This window comes from Bacillus rossius, chromosome 12, assembly GCF_032445375.1.
Source record: "Bacillus rossius redtenbacheri isolate Brsri chromosome 12, Brsri_v3, whole genome shotgun sequence".
Taxonomy (NCBI): domain Eukaryota; kingdom Metazoa; phylum Arthropoda; class Insecta; order Phasmatodea; family Bacillidae; genus Bacillus; species Bacillus rossius.
The window spans coordinates 2,882,674-2,903,877 of record NC_086339.1 but is presented as its reverse complement, the minus strand read 5'-3'; the positions used below and the strand labels follow the sequence as shown (position 1 = coordinate 2,903,877).

Here is a 21,204-nt window from a genome sequence, read left to right as displayed (position 1 = left end):
GAATATCGGATCATTGAGGAACAGAGGATGACTGTCGGTTTTTACTGCAAATAGTGTTTGGTTTGCGGTTTCAAACACAAGAATATCTGAAGCAGCTTGGCTTCTGTGCTGTAGCCGCGTGCCTTGGCGAATAATTCACCAACGTTGCAGTCGCCGTCACCAGGGAGCAGTTATCTACCGTCGGTGAATCATTCGCCAGAGGGACACGGCTACAACCCAGAAGCCAAGCTACCTCGGACGATGGCCGTGAAAGCCTGCGAACATTATCACAATAATATCTAGCGTTCTATCATTACTTTTACACCTATATGCAAATTCTGCCCGTGCTATGATCTCGAAACATTGTATAATTTTGAATAAAATAATGATTTCGTGACCTTGATATGCAATCTCATCTGTTGCCATTTGTTTACATTTCCGTGCGTTGTGTGGACGCAGCAAACGCGGTAGTTGAATGTCCCCGGGAGATACGTACGTCTCCGTTTACGTGTTCCGTCTCCGTTTACGTGCCGTTGTGGAACGGGCCTTGGAGGTTTTTTGGAACTGAGCTGTCCGGGTTTTCTGTCCGTGTGGAACCTGCGACAGGATACGCCCTCGGGCTTGCGGCCCGAAGAGTTGATGGGGGGAGATAGAGGCTGTTGTCTCCGGTGTCTTGTGAGGGAAGCCTAAGATGTACATCAAATTCTGTCCCTGCCCGAACACGCCCGAATATTCACCTTCGGCCAACCTCGGGTTCATTTATATATATTTATATTTCTCTGTTTATTTTAATGTATCTATACTAACCTAACTAACCGTCCATAGTGTTTTAAAGTGTTTTAATGTAGCTAACCTAACCGACCACTTTTAATATTTGAATTCATTTTTCCTGCGCAAAAAAAAAACAAATCCCGTAGAGGTTGGCCGAAGGTGAATATTCGGGCGTGTTCGGGCAGGGACAGAACTTGATGTACATCTTGGGCTTCTCGTCTTGTGACCGCTGGGAGTAAATGACTGTTACTGCACGCGCGGTGTCTACAGTTCACGAAAGCCTCCACGATCACGAACAAAAGTAAGGAAACTGAAGGACTGATCACGAGAGTCCCCGAATAAGCAGAAATGACGCCGGGAAGTCACGAAACTTTAATTACCAGCCAACGTTTTGTTAACCTACAAATTTTTTTTTTGTTTACGCTTCGCTACAGTTTACAGTCGCATGTGAAATTTATCTGTGAAGTTGAGTCTGCCGGCCACTCTACCGGCCACTCTTTAACAGCCACTCGATCCTCTGGCCACAACTGGTTTGGAAGCCCAAAGAAAAAAGAAAAAAAAAACAATCTCGTTGTTTCGCCTGAAGATGTGCGCGCCGCGTGGATGCTGATGACGTGACAACACGTGTCCCACGAGCTGCGCTGGAGCCAGTGGCGGATCCAGAGGTTCAGAGGATTTCAGAGTAGCCAGAGAAAAAAAAAATGTCTTTAAAATTACTAAATTTGTATTTAATCTACTCAACACTACACACAACATCCAACCACCAGATTTTATATGATTCTATAAGAAATTCATTGATTATATTATTTTATTGGTTTCAGAAACAATCTTTTTTTTTTGTCGGCAATGTTAATGTAGCAGACCACAGGGGAGGGAGGGCACTAGCCCCTGGTGCCCCCCCCTGGGTCCGCCACTGGCTGGAGGGTGGAAGGCGGAGCGCAGAGTGGTACAGCCCGTCAGCCCGTCGACCCGCCGTATCGACCGCTCCGGGCCCCACTCGCCGCCTCGACGCCGCTCTTCCGGGTCCCAGTCCCCTCAGGGCTGCCGCGCCGTCTTTACGAGACCAGCCCCGCGGCGATACACGGTGCTCTGCCGCCTGCGGACATTCTCCCCGCACCATGGGCGTCGCAACCGGGGGAGACGGGGGGGGGGACACGTCCCCTCCAATGATATGTTTTTAGCTTCGTAGTTATATTAAAAATATTATTTCTGTGATACTACCCATATGTTGCGCATGGTGCATTTAGTCCAATCGTGGTAATGTGAGCACTGTGTTTTTTACAAATTTGTTCTCTGAAAATATTTTTTTATAAAAAATAAATTATATATTGCAAACAACTATAATTAGAATATTTAGGAAAGAAAAATGCCTAAAAACCACCCTTTGGCACCTTCAAACCCCAAATTTACCCGGGGGCGGTCCCCCCCCCCCCCCAACCAACCCCCCGCTTTTTTTTTCCTCCAGGGGATGGATATTCCTCAACAACTGAATCATTTGCAGTCCCCCCCAAAAATTATATCCTTGCGACGCCCATGCCCACACTGTTAGAAGTGTGTTAACGTACTCCACAAACAAGTGCGTCGTTTCCATTTCAGACAGACTAGTATATTGTTACGAACGTGCGGCGACGGAGGCCCACGAGGGGTGCTGCGGCCTGAGTTACGCCAGAGGTGCGGCCCAGTGAGGCGTGTGGGATTGTGAGAAACGAGTGACTGGAGGAAGCAACATTTTTTTTTAGTGCAATTGATTATTTGGCAATTTTATAAGATTAATATTGTAAGTGACATAAGTACTGGCCATCAATAAAACTGTGTAGTGTAATAAAATCTTTAATTGGGTTATCCTTTACTAACCCGCGGCAAATCGCAACAATATGTTTGGGCTAAAAATCGAAGTTTCTAAATTCACACGAGGGAGGGAAAGAAAAAACAATTAAAATGAGGTGAATAAGTGTACATGCGTGTTTTTTTTCCTCTCTCTCTTTCCCCAAAACATGTTCAAGTGGCCGCTTTGAAATGCGTCTGGGGGGGGGGGGGGAAACTCCAGTAAAATATATGTGGTTATGGTTTGAAAACTTTTTTTTTTTGCAGCCTCGGAAACAAAAGCACTCCGGGGTTTGGAGGGAAATGGCTCGGCCGGTAATACGCACGCGAACGAACAATCAGTAACGTATTGGCTTCCCCTGTGCGGCCTGACCCCCCCCCCCCCCACACACACACACACACACAGTAGTCACTCCTCGCGCGAGAACAATGCCAGCGGTCAGAGAGGGGGGGGGGGGGGGAAAGTCATAACAGCGCAATTGAGCGCCTCTGGACCCAACGCCAAGCCCGACCGTCGCTGCAGAGTTGCTCTGTCCACAAAGCGAAGTCACAGAGTCGCACCTCAATGCCATAATAACTAACGCCCTTTAATTTTCCCCTGGAAATCCGGCAACGGTGCGGACATTTCACAGGCGAAATAACAACCTTAAAAGTCGTTGCATTTTCTTACATCAAAATTTTTGAAACCCTGGTATCCTTCGTGGTTTGTTCGTTGCTGGTAATATTAGCCGCATTATGTTCCAATTTTGCCGAAAAGATGCAACATTTTGTGCTGCCAACTTTTAGGGATTTTATTATTACTGATGTCGAGTTACACAATCATGGAATGTTATTTTTTTTTTTACGGAAGCAAAAGAACTTACTTAATGACATTTCTGAAATATTGTGTGTATCATTGTTTGATACGATCAATTTCGCTCAATTAGGTCGTGTAATAAGTTAAACTTTTTTTTTATCAAATATTTAACATAAATGCAACTTAATACCGCTTCCGTTTTACGCGTGTTTTATTGCGTGCATAAATCTTCTTCGAGCGCATTATCTTGGTCGAAAAACCTTTATTACACCATTAACACGTGCTTTTTTTTTTTTTTTTTTTTTTAACGGTTTCGTAAACATGCAAACGATTTGGTTTAAGCAGCCATTTTTATTTCATTGCTACCACAATAATGCGCAGCATTGACCTAAATGATTCCAAATGATCATTTGCCATAACGCCACTCCGTTAATGCATTATTCCTTAAATCCTGAACTAATAATATTTGTAATTTTTTTTTTTAGTTTGAGTTAAAAATGTTTAAGAAATTTATATGTTTTCCTCGTATTCAAAACTTATTAGAGTAGCTCGCACAGCGGGATATAGGATGAAAAGTACCACATGATTTCATCCTATTATGGACTATACCGCTATTCCAAAAATCATCAATATTGGCTTATTAATAAAGACTTGATTTGGGTATCCGGACATCCATCAATTGGTTAGCAAAACAAAGACTCATTCTAGAAGTTTGTAGCGTGAAGGGAACTCGCTAGAAGTGAGTACTGTTAAACAAATATGTTGGCAATACATCAGCATGGACCTTCAGTGTAACAACAGTAAAATGTTGTTATTCAGACGGGAAAGGCTGGCACCAACTTCCTACATTCTTAATTCTACGGTATTTACTAGTAGGATAAGGATGGCTTAGAATGTTCAGAATTAATATCATTGTGTTCTTTGTTAACTATTCTTAGTGTCGCACTCCAGCGAAGCTTTCTTTTTCCCTCGCATCACAACTATTTCTGACGAATTTGAAATGAACTAAGTTATTTTAACTTCAGGCGTGGTACCCTATCGCACAGGATTTAACTGGAAAAAAGCTGGCATCTTTATAAACGCAAGCCTGGTTTTGCTCTTCTCAGTTTTGGTAATTTTGAAATATTCGTAGGCAAGCGCTATAAATAAAAATATCTCTTTTGGGAAATTAAATTAAAGCCTTTTTTTCTTTTCATTCCTTCTGCTGGCGAGGAATTGTTCTCGTCCACCATTATTATTATTTTTTTATTTTAATCTTGTGACGATGAGCACGAGACATTGTTTCCTCGGGTGGCTTGCTGTCGGCGGAAGCCATAGAGTTGGGATCGGGTAGAAGAGGGCTGGGTTCCTTCCTTCCTTTATTGGAGTGTATTTTGGTCTGGAATAATGGTATTACAATGGGAGCGCCATAAGGGGGGGGGGAGGTTCCGGGATTAAATTAGTGATGAGTGGCGTGAACAGGGGAGAAGGTTGGGTTAGGGGGGGGGGGGGTAGCTTGCCAACGGCACTCCTGCTCTGCTCTCTACGAGTCGAGCACCTGCGCGTGTGACCCCTCTGGACGGAGTTGGTCTCCTCCATCACCACTAGCCTCTATGGCCAGGCGAACCATCCTGCTCTCCTGTCCGCGATCCAGTCATCTTGGCCGGGTCGTCACCACAACGCCGAAATACCATAACGCCGAATGTCAAAATTGACCACAACGCCGACAGCTAGAAAACTGCTGTGTACCACAAGGCCGAAATAACAACTGAATGAATTTGTGTGTGTTTCTTAAATGTACCTTAACGTCGAAATACCACAATAAAAACTAACCTTACCTAACCTAACCTAACCTAACCTAGCGTAATATAACATAACCTAGCCTAGCGTAATATAACCTAGCCTAGCCTAACCTAACCTAACCTAACCTAACCTAACCTAGTCTAACCTAACCTAGTCTAACCTAACCTAGTCAACCTAACCTAACCTTTGTGGCAGTCCTGCAATGACATTTTTCGGCGTTAGTGTATTTCGGCGTTGTGGTACACAGCAGTTTTCTAGCTGTCGACGTTGTGGTCAATTTGGTATTTCGGCGTTGTGGTGCGTCCCCGCCAGAGGGGGTTCCTATTGGCGGGTTGTCGGGGTCGCGGTGGGTTACCTCGGAGTGCTGCTGTCCCCCCACCCCCCCTCTTCCCTCGGTAGGAGGATGGCTGAAGAGCCGTCTCCCCGGGGCTGATGTTCCATTACCGTTATTACAGGCGGGACCACACGCCCCGTTGTGAGGCTGGGCGGGGCGACGCCCTAATGGCCCCTGGCTCGTTGACGCCGGCGCCGTCTACGATGAGCGTCCCTGCTCGATGGCCCGCCTCCCACTTCCTCCCGCCGCCCCCAGCCGCTCCCTCCAACCGCCGCCGCCGTCTAGTTGAATGGGGAAGACCTTCAAACTTCCTGAATCGGATTACATTCTTTTTTTTTGGCGTGACAACGTCTAATAAATCGACGAACGCCGGCTGCACGCACGAAAAAGTGTCCTGTTACGCACATTGTTACTCTGGGTCCCGTTACGCTCATTGTACGCTTGCGCCGCATCCATCTCTCTTCCACTCGACTGTTTATAAAGTGAAGTGAAAAGTTTATGTGGTTTTCATTGCTTATTACAACAACAATTTCGGCATTAAAGGTTAATTATTCTTGCATTTTAAAAATCTGATGACTAGTATAATTTCAAGTATTTATTATTTTATAAAGTATGCAATCATTTCATCAATGTTTTGCTATGACGTTGTCACGTTAAACTATCGTCCGTAAACCGACTTTACAGACAACCAATTTTTTTTTTTGTTAGGACGATCAATGTAGACAATACACAATTTGCTATTTTCATCCTACGTTTTACGACATCGGATTGGAATTCGGAAGGTGTTAGGGGCCCTATTACTCTTCAAAAAAAAAGTTCGAATGAACTAAATAGACATGGTATTAATCACGATAATGTTTTAGCTCCGAGTTAGTTTTAAAAACGTGGGGTTAACTTCTCACTGTTTTGAATCACGACGGTACTATAAATGGCTGTAGCCGCTTATTTCACTGACCCTGTCAAATGCGGAGTGGACTTCTTTCCGTCGATTGTAGTCATTGCGAGAGAGAGCGTGGTGAATTGTCTTTCCGGTGACACAAAACACGAGTTATGTATCTGGCTGTTAAACTTTCTCCAACCACACGCTGCTCATTGATGGCATATTTTGATTTTTAATATATATTTCAAACTCTTGGGGTTATTGTGATGACACACAACTATCAACTGTTCGATGATGACCTTAAAAACTGATGTTGGAAACATGGGCAATGATACATATAGTATTATCTATATGTCGTTGAGTGCGGTGGTCGGTCTGGGGGGTTGGCTTATATGTAGTGTTAACATATACAAAGTCGGTCGTTTGTGTTTCATTTGTTGGTTTTCCTGCTTTATTATTTTCAAGTAGGACAGTGGAAATTCGTGAAATACCATTTTATCGCCATTACTATTATTATTATTATTATTAATTTTTTTTTGGAATTATGTGTTACCTCCTTTAACTTTTGTTGTCACCAATAAGCATGATATAATGGGTTTAAAAAGTGGCGCAATTTTTATAATTACTATCACTTGCGGGACTTTTTACTTCCAAAATATTACTTTTTCGTAAAAATGTGTTGAATACATTAGTGACAAAACAACAATGCAAGGGAGGTATTGGTGTGTGAATGTTCTTAATGAAACACAGCCTACGTATGTATTGTGTGCGCATGTGTATTTACATAGGGAAGCCTTTTCACAGACGAGAGAGCCCAACCTCCGATCGTGCATCTTCGTTTTTTTTTTTGTTTATTGTAACTCATGATAACTAAGGGTCAATTAGGTTAGGTTAGCTACATTATAAATACTTTAAAACATTGTGGACGGTTGATTTGGTTAGTATAGCTACATTAAATATACTGTGAAATCATGTAAACGGTTTCCTAGCGCTGGATAGCTACATATTAAAAAGTTATTTGCTAAGCAAGCATAAAATGATTTTACAGTATTTTTAATGTAGCTATACTTACCTAATATAACCAACCATCCACAATGTTTTAAAGTATTTATAATGTAGCTAACCTATCCTAATCGACCGCAAAATTTAATGCCACACCGGTTTATACAATGAGATAGAACGGAAGAAAAAAAAAGCGAGCATGAACTTCGGGGAAATTCGGGGGTGTGGCTCTCTCGTCTGTGAAATGAAGGCTTCCCATTTGCATGCGTGTGGCCATGATGACAAAACGGAATGCTTTTCACCCGTGCTGAGCAGAGCTCCCACACGTGCCTAGTGTAACCTCTCCTCCTGTGCCCTTCAACTGTGTTAACTCCTCCCGGTAGACCGCTGTCTTCGAGCTGTGTTTTCCTTTCCCTTCCCTGGACGCCTCTCTCGACTCGACGCCTTGGGCCCTTTATGGCTGCCCTCTTGGGGCGGGGGGGTGGAGGGGGGTCGGAGAGATTCAATTACGATGACGGGCCGCAGCCAGTCTGAGCCCGGCTCCTTCTGGAGGCCACTGGAGGCCACTGGAGGCCACTGGAGGCCACTGGAATTGTGCTCTTTCTTGTTCCACGTGTCTCGCCGGATAACCTCCACGTGTATTTTTTTTTTTTTTTAAGTGAAAACTTCTATAGGAATGTTTGGATAGGGAGTGAATTCATTATTAACTAAGAAAGATTTGTGCAATGGGAGTGGATGACTTGATGTAAGCTTTTGGACATACGCCATTGCTAAGCACATATATGTCTGTAGAAGAAAACTAAAAAAAATCCCCAAAAGACAAAAACCCAAATTAAGCAAAAAATTGCTGTTGTCAACAGGATATAAACACCGCATAATATTCCATAACATGAATATGGTCAACAAAAAGAGAGAAAAAAAAAAGATAAATGGACTAAGAGAACGAAAAAAAAAAAAAAAAACACAAATGATGACAGCACAAAAATATTGAACCCAAAAAAATTCAGCACAACAGTTGAAACGAGACAAAAAGACGAAACAAACACAATAGTGTTCCAAAACAGAAAACGAAAATAAAAAATCATCATCTTTCTCTAATCTCTGGTTTTCTGTGTGTCTGCGTATCCGTCCCGTTTGTCTTTTATTGAAGTTTCTCTATGAACTTAACGCAAAAAAAAAAATAATAATTTAAACAAAAAAAAATTGAAAAAACGCCACTTTACAGTTTTTTTATGTCATAATAATATTTTATCGTTATTATTGAACAAATTGACTTATTTTAGAATAGCACATGATTTAAAGAAATGACGGTGATTGATAGCAGCAAATACTTCCCCTAATGAAAGCATTAAGGTTCAGTCAACAACTCTAGTAATTTTACCATTAGTCTCGGAAAATATTAAAATGCGGGCTCTAACGAAGGCAGATAAATAATAATAAAGTTGTTGTTCGTTGGGAAAACTGATTCCAAGATGGTGTTTCGTGTTCCTATGGCCGGGATTACAAAAGTCCGTCACCTCCGGACGTCTAATCGCGTGGCCCGCGGCCAATCATACGGCCAGAAAAACTCCGTCTGTCCGTCAAAAGCTTGGTAACTTCATACTTTTGACGGATGGACGAATTAAATCATAACCTCGATGTTTGCAGCGATTCTGTTGGTCAACTTTTTTTTATATTATAAGTTTTTTTAATTCATTTAATATTTTAGATGCTTAAATAATTAGTTTTTAAATACGTTTTAACACATTTTAAAGTTTGTGTTTTGAAACAAAAATCGTACGACTTACAGAAGTGTTATTAATTACGTATGGTAACTCTGAAATTTTTAAAATGAGTACCAGAGTGAAAAAAAAAAAAATATTGATTTTGATGTGTTATGTAGCTTACATGATTATCTAACCAAACTAACTATACAAAATAAATACTCACCAAAATTTAGTTTTTCTCAACGGTTGCCAGCACGTACAAGAGAAAATATTATGAAGGGCGAACGGAGTGTTGTAAATCGCTCGGTGGACAACGGACAGGTGACGGACAACAGACGGACAACGGACGGACGCGACGGGGTATTGTCATCCCGGCTGATGTCCCCCGTAAACAAGCAACTAGGCTTTGTGTTCTCCTTCAGATAACGTGGCGCATTCGCGTCCGATAGAACGTTTGATTCTTTGTGCCTTTTGTGCGCGACTTGTTTAAGTATGCCTGGCCAGTTGCTCATATGGGAGGGGCGATAGGGGTTTAATTCCCCCCCCCCCCCAAAAAAAATAAATCTATCAAATAATCCCTTGAACTAGAAAAAACATCTACTCCAGGTGTGATGTCAGTTAATTTTTATTAATAAGGTATATTTTTGAAGTGAAAACTTCTATAGGAAGGTTAGGATATGAGTAAATTCATGTAAGTCGTCATCGACATGGTCACTTGACGTGTTAATTTTTTTTATATTTCAAGGATAAAACTTAATTTGTTCTATTTTTAAAGATACAAGGTTTTAATTTTATCTTTATTTTCCAAGGAAATTCTAACGTTATTGTGTGGTACATATAACGAGTATTGGATATTTTTTTAGTAGGTAGTTAAGTTGAGGTTATGTTTTTTCTTTTGTTTATTTATTTACGATGTGAATTTCCTCAAATGTCAGGTTATTGATTCATTAGAGATAATGTTGATTATTTGTAGATTTAAGTTAATAATTGTTTATTCTTTCAATGAAAAAAACTTTATTCTTCTAGTTTTAAAGTTATCATTGGTAGGGGCAAAACATATGAGTTCGCGTCACCGACATGCTAGTGATATAATACCAAATTCATTTTCTTGCGTACATTTGACGTAGAAATGATTTCATATTACACATTTAAAAACAATATTTTAAGTTTTCACTTCTGTCGACAGTCCCCGTGACTGACTTATAGTTTTTTTTTCCTTTCTAATTGTTTGATTGCTATTCTGTCGCGTATAAATTTGTTAAACACTCGGGTAAAATTAAAGTTTTTGACGATGGATTTTAGGAACGTCATAAATTCGATGAAGTAGTTTTTTAAGGGGGCGACTATTTTCAAGTGGGAGTTGGTAATTCCACACCAGCCGTAACCGCTCTGCGCCCTCCCTGTAGTCGGAAGCAGTGTCCGCCACACTGTGCCTGGCCTTTGTGCAGGGTTTTTTGAATCATCCTGTATTTAAAAAGAAGACAATGCCGTCCTCCCAAGGAGCAGCGGGCGAGGCGCCGTCTGGGCGCCATTGTTCTCCGCCCGCGCCTAGGAGCGCCGCGCCCAGGCGCGCCCTGGGAGCGCCTAGGAGTCCTAGGAGCGCAGCTGTGCCTCCCAGTTAGGGTTACCAGACGTCCGGCAAAAGGAGGACATGTCCTCCTTTTTATGTATTTTTTTTTGCGTCCGGCCGGATTTTCCTTAATGCTCCAAAATGTCCGGCTTTTTTATGAAGTGAGATAATTCCTGCAGTTACACTCTGAGTAAAGCGCTCGGTGCGCACTATTGCGCTGTCCGCAGAGTCACCCCCCACTAGTAAGTAGTTCCATGACAGCTTGGCAGGTAGCAGCACATGCAGAAGCACGTGTTTTTAATATGCTGTATATGCGTAGTTTGTTTGATTCTGTATACCGAAACTGTATTAAATGCCAAAACATTTTAAAATATCGTACTCCATTGTAATTAATTCATGGCTTTTTAAGAAAATATATTGTCCTCCTTTTTAGTGATAGGGGAACCTGGGGCAAAATGGGGTATCTAATGGTTGGAAGGTAATAAAAGTAGTTAGAAATGTTACAAAATTGATAAATTTGATGTAAAAATGATACTTTAGTCTATGAAGAATAACTAAATCATAAATTGAAAATTAAAAATTACTATTCATTTTAATAATCATCATTTATATAAGAAAGAGCATTTTGCCCCATTTTGCCCCATTTTGCCCCTAGTATGGGGTATAGTTCTAATAAATTTGGAAACCAATAATTTGAATTTTCTAAATAAGTTTAATAAGTTTAATATATAGTTAAAATTAAGCATTAAATAAGATCATACAATTATGTTGAATGAAAAGACATAAATTTATGGCAGTTAGTGTGCACAAGGTTCACAGATGTGAACCACTTCGTCATTATCACTGTCATTACCAGCACAGGAATTGTGAGCCCACTTTACACATCGTGAACAACTTATACATCCTTCATTTGACTTAGAATAAAAGTCATTGCAGTACAGGCACTCCGCATCGTCATCTTGACTTTCTTCACTGTCACTTATTGAGCACTTGAGAGGAGACTTTATGTTTTTCTTTCTTTTCGTTTTTCGCTCATCTAAATTAAGCTGTTTCTGTGCTGTTCGTGTCAATTTTTTGGTCTTTTTATTCTGGATGACTAGTAGTTCTACCTTATAGGGAGATGCAGTTAAATTTGCTGTTGTTCCCCTTTTACGTGTTTTCCTCTTTTCGCCTTGTACTACTTTGGGGACAGGTGGAACATTTTCAGGAGAACAATTTGGGAAAGTGAAGAGAGTAGCTCTACTTTGAAAGGATGTTTCAGGCAAGGGCGTTGAAATTGCTGTTTGGAGTTCTGCATCTGCCGAGTTAGAGCACCCTTCTTGAGGGTCATCTGTGGGAGGAATTTGCAGAGGTGGTACAGTGCAAGGACCATCAGCTAGTAAATCTATGTCAGTGGGATCTGCAAGAAGAAAATCTACTTCAGTGAACACATTCCTATCAACAGGTCAGATCCCAGTCTTCCGAAAACCATTGATGGTAGTCAACATAGTTGCAGCCTGAAGTAAGCTGATCCAAACAGAGATGCAAGCTGAAATAACGTCACTACGCGTCCAGGATGAGAACGCAACCATTTGCTCACTTCATCTTCGTAATACTTGCTGAGGGGCTTCATGAATGATACATATAGTGGTTATAGACTATGGGAACAGTGAGGAGGAAAGCACAATAAAATAACACAATTTTCCCGGGCTGTATCAATTAGTTGAAGGTTTTTAGTATGAGATGCATGCCCATCAAGCAAGAGAAGCACTGGTGATTGTTTGGATGCTATAGAAAAGATAAAAAAATTTATTAAACCATGAAATAAATGATTCCTTTGTGATCCATCCTATATCTTCAACCTCAGCCCATGATCCAGGAGGTAGTCCTGTTTTAAACTCTTGTTGCATCCTTTTCCTTGAAAGATTAGCATAGGTGGTATATAAACACCTTCAGCCGAAAAACAAATTTCTGCTGTTACAGTTTCCCCTCTTTCAGCTGAAGTCACAGTACCAACCTGCCGTCTACTCCTCTGAGAAATAATTCGGGAATGACATTTGGGATTAAAAGTGATTCCTATATCATCAACATTATAAATTTTATCTGCCGTGAGGCCACAATTGTCAACAACCTCTGCTAAGAGATCAAAAAACTTCGATACTGCTACTTTATTGAAGCCCATTACACGTGCCGCCGATGTAGCTTCAGGTTTTCGAAGATAAATTTCAGGATGCCTTAGAATTTCAGAGACACTGATTTGTACATTTTATAAAAGTAGATTTTTTTAGAATAAATAATCTATGCCGAATATCACAAATTGTCATTTCAGGATTTAGTTAAACAAACATGGGGCAAAATGGGATAGTAGGTACCCCGTTTTGCCCCTTGAGAAACATTTTTGGTTACAACCTTCAAGCTAAAAATGTACTTTTTTAAAACATTAGATGGCATTCATAAATTGTCGCTAAAAACATGCACTTTTTAATTAGTATAAGTATAAATTTTAAATAATTAACTATAATTAGTTACCTTGGCTGTAATATCACGTAAACATTGCAAAACACACAGTATGAAACAGCATACTGCCACTTCTAAAGAACTGCAAACAACAAGATGACTCCGGATACGCTGTGGCGTTGCGTTTCACTTTGGAGTTAAAGTTCCGTCTACACATAACAGGTGGTAGCACGTTATTGACGATAAAATCGTGGTACTCCGTTATGCCCCGCTTCCCCATTCTGCCCCAGGTTCCCCTATATCCTCCTTTTGCGAGATGAATGTCCTCATTTTTTTATTATCAGTGTCTGGTAACCCTACTCTCGGTACATGGCCACTAGGCAATACTGTGTGGTCGAGAAGCGCCAACATCTCAGATTAAGTTTTAAACATACGGAAAACATAGACATTTCTTAAGGGTCCCCGCCTACCCGGACACACACACCGTGTGCAGAGCTTCAGGAAATAAACAACGCGATTTCAAAACTACTCAATATATGCGAGTGAAGTCTGTTCACGAAAAGAATTTAAGAGTTCGCTGAGGGCCGAAAAGTTCTTTTGATTTCGGATTAAGTTTTTAAAATGTACTTTCAGAAGAGTTAAAATGGCTAAAACGCATGTTTTCAGAGTAATTTTAAGGCGTAAAACAATCAGTGCAGATTCTTGAAAGCACTTAAGGGACTTGCATTACACCTTTATTTTCATTTCTCCGCTATATAATGCCACGGTCACCGCTCATATGCACTGGGAGAAGACTGCGCGCCAGTCCAGAGGCGACACCGCGCTAGAAGCACCAGCGAGCGTCGCGCTTATCATCCCGCCTCACCGACACACACATACACACACATACACACACATACACACACACACCTGACGAGGCGGGCCCCTTAAACATAACTTAAAAAAAATAATTATATGACAGTCATGGGGGCCTGCCGACAGAAGTGAAAACTTGAAACTTTTGGAATAACTGTGTTCTATTCTTAAATTTTTAAAATTAATTATGATCTGAATAATTAAAATCTCATAATTTGTAAACTGAAATTATGAACGTTAATCTGAATTTTTTCACATCTATTGGCACTCCGAGGAATAATTATATACATTGTCATATAGTTTATTTATTAATCAAAACATATGATGGGCTGCACAAGCCCAGTACAATCAATCAACTTATATCAATGCAACTTAATTGAAATAATTAGTATACAATTATATTATTTATGAATTCATAGTCATATAATACAATTCATAGTCATACAAGAATATAATACAAGTATATAGTACAAAATGTCAATGCAACTTAATCGAAATAATAATTAGTATACAATTATATTATTTATGAATTCATGGTCATATAATACAATTCATAGTCATACAAGTATATAATAAAATAATTCAGTGTGACTCAAATACAATAAATAATAGACGAAAAATCGAAAAATTCGGGATCAATTCAATTCAAGAGATTTATTGACACATGTATACACTTTATATTGATTTGACATGGTAGAAATGACACTCCAGCACATTGTGCTCCTTTACCAAAATTTACAATTGGTAATATATGTTAGTCAAAGTGGATAGAAACAGAAACAAATTTGAATCATAAAAGGAAAATAAAAAAAAAATATTTGAAATATTTTGGAAGCATTATTGCTCAATGTCTTTTCAAGCGCGCTGGATACAAAAATATTAATCAACACATTTACAGGTACATTGTTACACTGATTTTTGAGATACACCTGGTCGCTACTTCTATTTACACTATATGAATTATTGACACCAATAAAACTATTTACATTATGATACTACGTTGGCGAAAACTGTAGACTAATTACAATGTTTCATACACATCAGCTGAACGTACTTTTAAATTCCGAAATATTATTTCGGAAATGAATTATTTTTTTTTTTAAATAATGAATAATGAACGCGTGGATTTCATTGAAGCCAAACGACGGTGCATTTTCGTAAGTACCGCTACTGCTATAATCAGACAAGTTACAAAAGAACCTTGGATGAGCTGGGGAGGGAGGTGGCAGTCACGTGACCGAAGCTTCTGGCGGGGGTGGGGGCCAGTTGAGCTGTCGCTCGCTTCCGGGAAACAGTGGTCCGGTGTCGTCAGCTCGCGGTCCTAGTTACACGATCCAACGCTATCCATGGCATCAACGTCGGGTCATAAGTCACGGATTTTAAGCGGCACGCCGTTGCGGGGACAGGCACGGGAGATTGTGTACAATGTGGCAACACATTTGAAAGAGCAAAAGCGATTACATAATTTGAAGTACAACATTGTCGAAGCAACAAGTGCTGCAACAAGGGTTTCTCACTCAACTGTAAAAAGAATTTTGGCAGAAGGTAAAGTAAAAAGCAAAAATAGTTTAAGTTTTTCTACTCCCACGGGAAAGAATAAGGAGCGAAAAAAAAGAATCGAAGTAGATGACTTTACGTGCGGCGCTATACGGCGGAAAATTCACGAGTTTTACACCGTTAGAAAAACAATTCCAACATTAAAGAAACTGACCAGGGCATTACGAGAGGACGGAGTTTTAAATTGCAGTAGAGAGTACTTGCGGCATTTGTTAAAACGTATAGGATTTAGGTGGAAGAAATGCCAATCAAAAAGAAAGATTTTGGTAGAAAAACCGGAAATTTCTGCTTGGAGGGGGAGGTATCTACAAACAATTCGTAAATATCGAAATGCAGGTAGAAATATCGTGTATGTTGACGAAACATACCTACATGCAACACATTGCGTTAATTCCTGCTGGCAGTCGAGCACTGAAGTAGGTGTAACAGAATCAATTGGCAAGGGGCCACGTTTGATAATCGTGCATGCTGGTGGAGAAGAAGGCTTCGTTTCTAATGCTTTATTAATTTTCAAATCAAAACAAAAGTCTGGTGATTATCATGATGACATGAACTACCAAAATTTTTCTACCTGGGTAAGACAGAAGCTACTTCCAAATTTACCTGAAAATAGTGTCATAGTTCTAGACAATGCCAGCTACCACAATGTCCAAATAAATAAAAAGCCTACGACCACTACTCTGAAATCTGGCATCCAAGACTGGTTAAAAGCCAACAACATTCAATTCTCCACACACATGACCAAAGCCGATTTGCTACTTTTGGTAAAATCCCACCAAAGCACAAAAAGATTCAAAGTGGATCAAATAATAGAGGAGTGTGGCCATGACACTATTCGTTTGCCTCCTTACCACCCGGATTTGAATCCGATTGAACTAGTGTGGGCAGATTTCAAAGCAAAAGTTTGCGAGGAAATATCTACATCTCTGGACGATAAACGAAAACTGTGTGAGAAATTATTTTGTTCCTATACGGTGGAACAGTGGAAAAAGTGCTGTGATCACGTTAAAAACATTGAAGCCGAATATTTCAAGAACGATGCAATAGTGGACATCGAAATCGACAAGATAATAGTGAATCTTGACTCATCATGTGACGAAAGTTCTTCGGGTGACAGGATCTAGCACTACAGAAACGGCCGAATGTCTGAACTCAGACTCGAGCTCGGAATAGGTGAGTCGCGTTCAAATAAATTTTAACCGTACTTCCCTGTTATACATAGTTATAAATGTTTTTGTACTTTTACAAAAATTCCTTTGTAAAACTAATTGCCAACGGGTTCGAATCCCGACTCTGGCGTTCTTGATGGTAACCATGTTTTCCAGAAATTAAACAACAGTTGAACGATGTGATGGTTCCTAAACAAAGAACGACGCAAGACCGCAACATAGTGATTTTTAAACTCTCAACTTTCTAGCGTTTTTGTCTGGAGTGTCCGCCTTCTTAATTCATAACAAATCCTTTCCGATAATGTAAAATGCTCAAAATGTGTATCTCAGGCCCTGGGTTTACTTTTTCGCTGCGTTAATTTTATTTGTGTGTGGGCGTCTGCCTTGTTTGTATTAATTGACAGTAAAGTTTGTTATTCGTGTTTGTAAAATAACTTGTTAAATAACTTACGTTTCCTTTGTAGACGATTGGCGTATTGGAAAAAGCTGACGAAATCCTAGTTCCCAATAATCTCATTCAATATAGTTATTACATTAAAAATAACTTAGTTTTTTTCTTGCCATCCTTTTGTCGTTATGGTTTTTTGTTTATATACTTAGCCTTACTCTTTACATTCTTAACAATAGGCGTACAACTTAGACTGAGCGAGATGAGCTCAGATACATACAAAAAAAAGGTATTAAATACTTGAGTGTTGCCCGCGCAAAGCTGCGGCGAAGAGTTATTTCTTCGTACATAGTTTACTTTGCTACTGGCCAACTGCGTGGGTACGATACCGTGTTCGTGTAAGTCGGGCCGACGCGACGGACAAGGACAAGGGCGGAGTCACTCCCTTCCCCTACTTCCCCTCGACGGTCCTCGGGAACTCGCGCATGCGCAGTAAAAGGTTCAGCTCTATCTTGTCGGGTTATAGCAACTTGTGTGTGTGTGTGGGGGGGGGGGATGGCGGGGGGGGGGGGGGCAGCAGGTGGAAGGTGGAAGGGAAGCCTGCCAAGGAGAATACCAATGCAGTGGATGTGTAGCGGGCGTGTGGGGCGCAAGCACAGAACAAGGCGGGAAATAAACAAGTGCGACTCTCACAGTGGAAACTGAAACCATGTTTCACGCGACATGTGTCGCTATCTGTTGGGCGGGCCCATAACTACCAGCAAATAAAAAATCGGAATAGAGGTTCTCATACAAAGTTTTTTTTTTAGTAAATACGTTTTTTTGGTTATATTAAGTTATCGATGCGAAAATACTTAATGCTGTTTTGTAATAAACCGTCATGTAATAAATAAAGCAGTAGGAGGTGCAAAAACTCAGTGTATTACACACCACAAAATTAGTGGCTACCTAAATATAGTGAATTTTCACTGGTTTGTTTGCCTGATAATAGCTTATACATTACTTCTCCTAATAAATGAATGTAGTTATGTCAGCAATATGCTTATGATGAAAACTACTATCTAGCGGACGGGCTCGTAACTACTTCAAAAAACTAGGTCTCAGTCTCGGTAATTAGTGTTGCTCCCCCATGGGCGCAAGGCACAGGCGAAGGAAGCAACGAGGATGCAAGAACAGCGGCGCACCTCGACGGGGGAGGAAGTGTGACGTCACACTGTTACGCACAACCGTTCTCAAAACTAGGAACGGTATTCTGGTTGCTGGCAGCTGGCAAAGACAATAAAATATATTTCCTTAAAAATCCATGTATTACATAATTGATAGCCGTGGTGATTCTTTCTTTAAAATCCATGTATTACATAATTATTAGTTCTTGTGTTGAGAAATTTTTTATTGAGTAGGATTCTGTGTTTATAATATGAATATAACAATAGATATTGTTAGTAAAATTGTGCCAGATTTCAGCATTCGTGAAATATTGTACTGTGTAATTCCTCAAACTTTAACTGTCCGCATTATTTTTAAGCTTCCGACTAGATGATACTTGAGAAGTTGCAATAATCTGAGTTATAAATGTATGTAGGTAATGTTGAAAGCGTGTTAGCTCTCGGCCCGTAATGTACGGCTGACGCGGTGAAAGAGGGGCACGCTCTGATTGGCTGTTGATACAAGGCTCCTGGTAATCACTCTGCTGTGTAGTTGAGGCAGGCAGGCGTGCTGGAGGGCGGTGACTCAGCCGGGTGACTGCGCAAGTCACTCGCGCGATGAGTGACTCATGTGCCTGTCACGCTGTCCCAACACCTTCTCACGTGTTGTGTCACAGCCATGTTCGTTGGACAAGTTGGATGGCTCGAGTTTCCATTTAAAAAAAAAAATTGGTTGTCTGTAAAGTCGGTTTACGGACGATAGTATGTGGGAGGGGAACGTGAGAATGCCGGCCGTGAGGTCGAAACAATCTGTCTGTCATCCATAGCCGCACGGCAGCATCAGTACTGCCCAGGATGTCTACAAGGAAAAAAATATTTCGTACCAACTTAGGCGAGAAAAAAAGTACTAAATTTGAAAGAAAAAAAGTACTAAATTATAATTTGTTATGGTTTTTAACAATTTAGGAAGTTTTTATGACATTGCAATGCTCGAACTTAAATATCACACCACACACACATACATTCCATAGTTTTTTAAAAATAATTACGCTTAGTAATAAAACATATAGGAGTTGGTATAATGTTATTATATTAAAGAAAAATGTAATAGATCTGAGCGTAAATGTACTAGACCACTAAAAAGTTATAAAAGTACTATATCTAGTAGGAAAGTACTAACTGTGGACACCCTGGCTACTGCCGGTACTGCGGGACGCCTGTGTCTGCTCGACCAGCTGTGCTCGTCAACAAGTGACGCTGGCTCTTGTTGAGGGGTTGATGCTGACGGGGGAGGTTCCCAACTCCTGCCCGGGGTTGGGTGGGGGTGGGGGAGAGAGAGCTGTACCGCTCTCGCCGCGGGCTGGGGCATAATCTCATTACCGGTCCACATCCAGCATCCTCGCGGGGTCAGTGACCTGGACCAGTGAGCGTGATGCCGTAGCTGCTGTGCGTTCCAGCTGGCCCAGACTTTCAGCAAGGCCATCTCGTGTTGTCCTGCAAGTCATTAACCTAGATGTTCCTGATAGTGTATTTTGGATGCGGTACATTCTTAGGAAATATCTCTACCATTCGTTAATTTTTTTTTTGTCAAGCCAGTACAGTACCATGGCGAAATTCAGAATAATTCCCGAGGTACAGTCATCAGCGATCATACGAAGATGCATAATATCTATTTTTTAATTATTATCAACGTAGGTAATCGGCAGCACACAGCATGAATGTAAACATTTCTAATGATGTTCAATGTCGCAGTCTTGTCATGAAACCACTTGACAGCTGACACGTGGGCGACTGCAGATGACGTCACAGTCGCACTATGACACGGGATGGGAACGGAATTAACCTCCGCCACGCTTCCCACTGTATTGGAGAGGGCTCTTAAAATAAATTTAAAATTTGGTTGTCTGTAAAGTCGGTTTACGGACGATAGTTTAACGTGACAACGTCATAACAAAACATTGATGAAATTATTGCATACTTTTATGAATAAAATTGAATCATTTTTATTGAATTATCACTATTTAGTATGGATACAAAGGAGGAGTGAAATGAAATCTACAATTTAATTGATAAATGTACTTTTATTTGCACTCATTAATTCAAATATGTTTATTGCTTTAACGAAGAGATTATTTTAACTATAACTTTTATACATGTTAGCTATTTAACTTCTTCCAATCTGTGTTATTCTGTTAAGGATGGGACGATGATAGGAAAAGTAGGAAACGAATGGGAGTGTTTCAAGTTTAATGTGCTTCGAAAAAGTCAAATCGATGGTTGTTCCAATCGAGTGTAAGAGAGATAGATGCGGCGCAAGCGTACAATGAGCGTAACGGGACAATGTGCGTAACGGGACACTTTTTCGTGCGTGCAGCCGGCGTTCATCGATTTATTAGACGTTGTCACGTCAAAAAAAAAAAATCATCGTACAATCTCAAGCTTCGTTTGGGACATTGAAAATGGGAGTCTGTTACGTGGGCTGACTGGAAATGTTTCAGATTAGTGCCAGAGTTATGTGGAATACTGTCATCGCCTGTTAACAGATTATTTATTCGCTTTCCCGATAAACAAAATTATCAAAACCCGTTAAATTAATGGAGTGTTTTATTCGGTTTTCGCGGAATTGGCAGTCCCCCACCCACCCAGCAACGCTCATTCTGCACAGTAATTATATTGGAAGCGCAGTTTTCATTGGCTGCCGGAAGCAAGTTCTGCGCGGCTCTGTGATGGACGCGATTGGTGCTCGGGTCGACGCCTGCGGTTGCTCGATTAGGCCACCCGCCGAGCGCCGGATGATCAATCTGCCGGCCGCGAGGAAGTTGCTACAGGCCCGGTGAGGGGAGGGGGAAAAAAGACTGGCTGAATTTGCGAGATGATTAGCTCGTGGCTGCTGAACGCATTTATATTGGGAAGCCTTCATTTCACAGACGAGAGAGCCACACCCGAAGTTCATGCTAGCTTTTTTTTTTCCGTACCACAACAGGTGTATTTATTTGGGATGTAGCTTACT

General features: G+C 40.7%; 2 protein-coding genes across 2 annotated transcripts in view; one reads left to right on the top strand and one right to left on the bottom strand.

Moving 5' to 3' along the window:
• LOC134537381 (uncharacterized) overlaps positions 1–21,204 on the bottom strand; it is an 843,397-nt gene that overhangs the window by 559,904 nt on the left and 262,289 nt on the right. The gene's annotated exons all lie outside the window — the stretch shown is intronic.
• Positions 1–21,204, top strand: part of LOC134537353 (blood vessel epicardial substance) — a 101,464-nt gene that overhangs the window by 25,287 nt on the left and 54,973 nt on the right. The gene's annotated exons all lie outside the window — the stretch shown is intronic.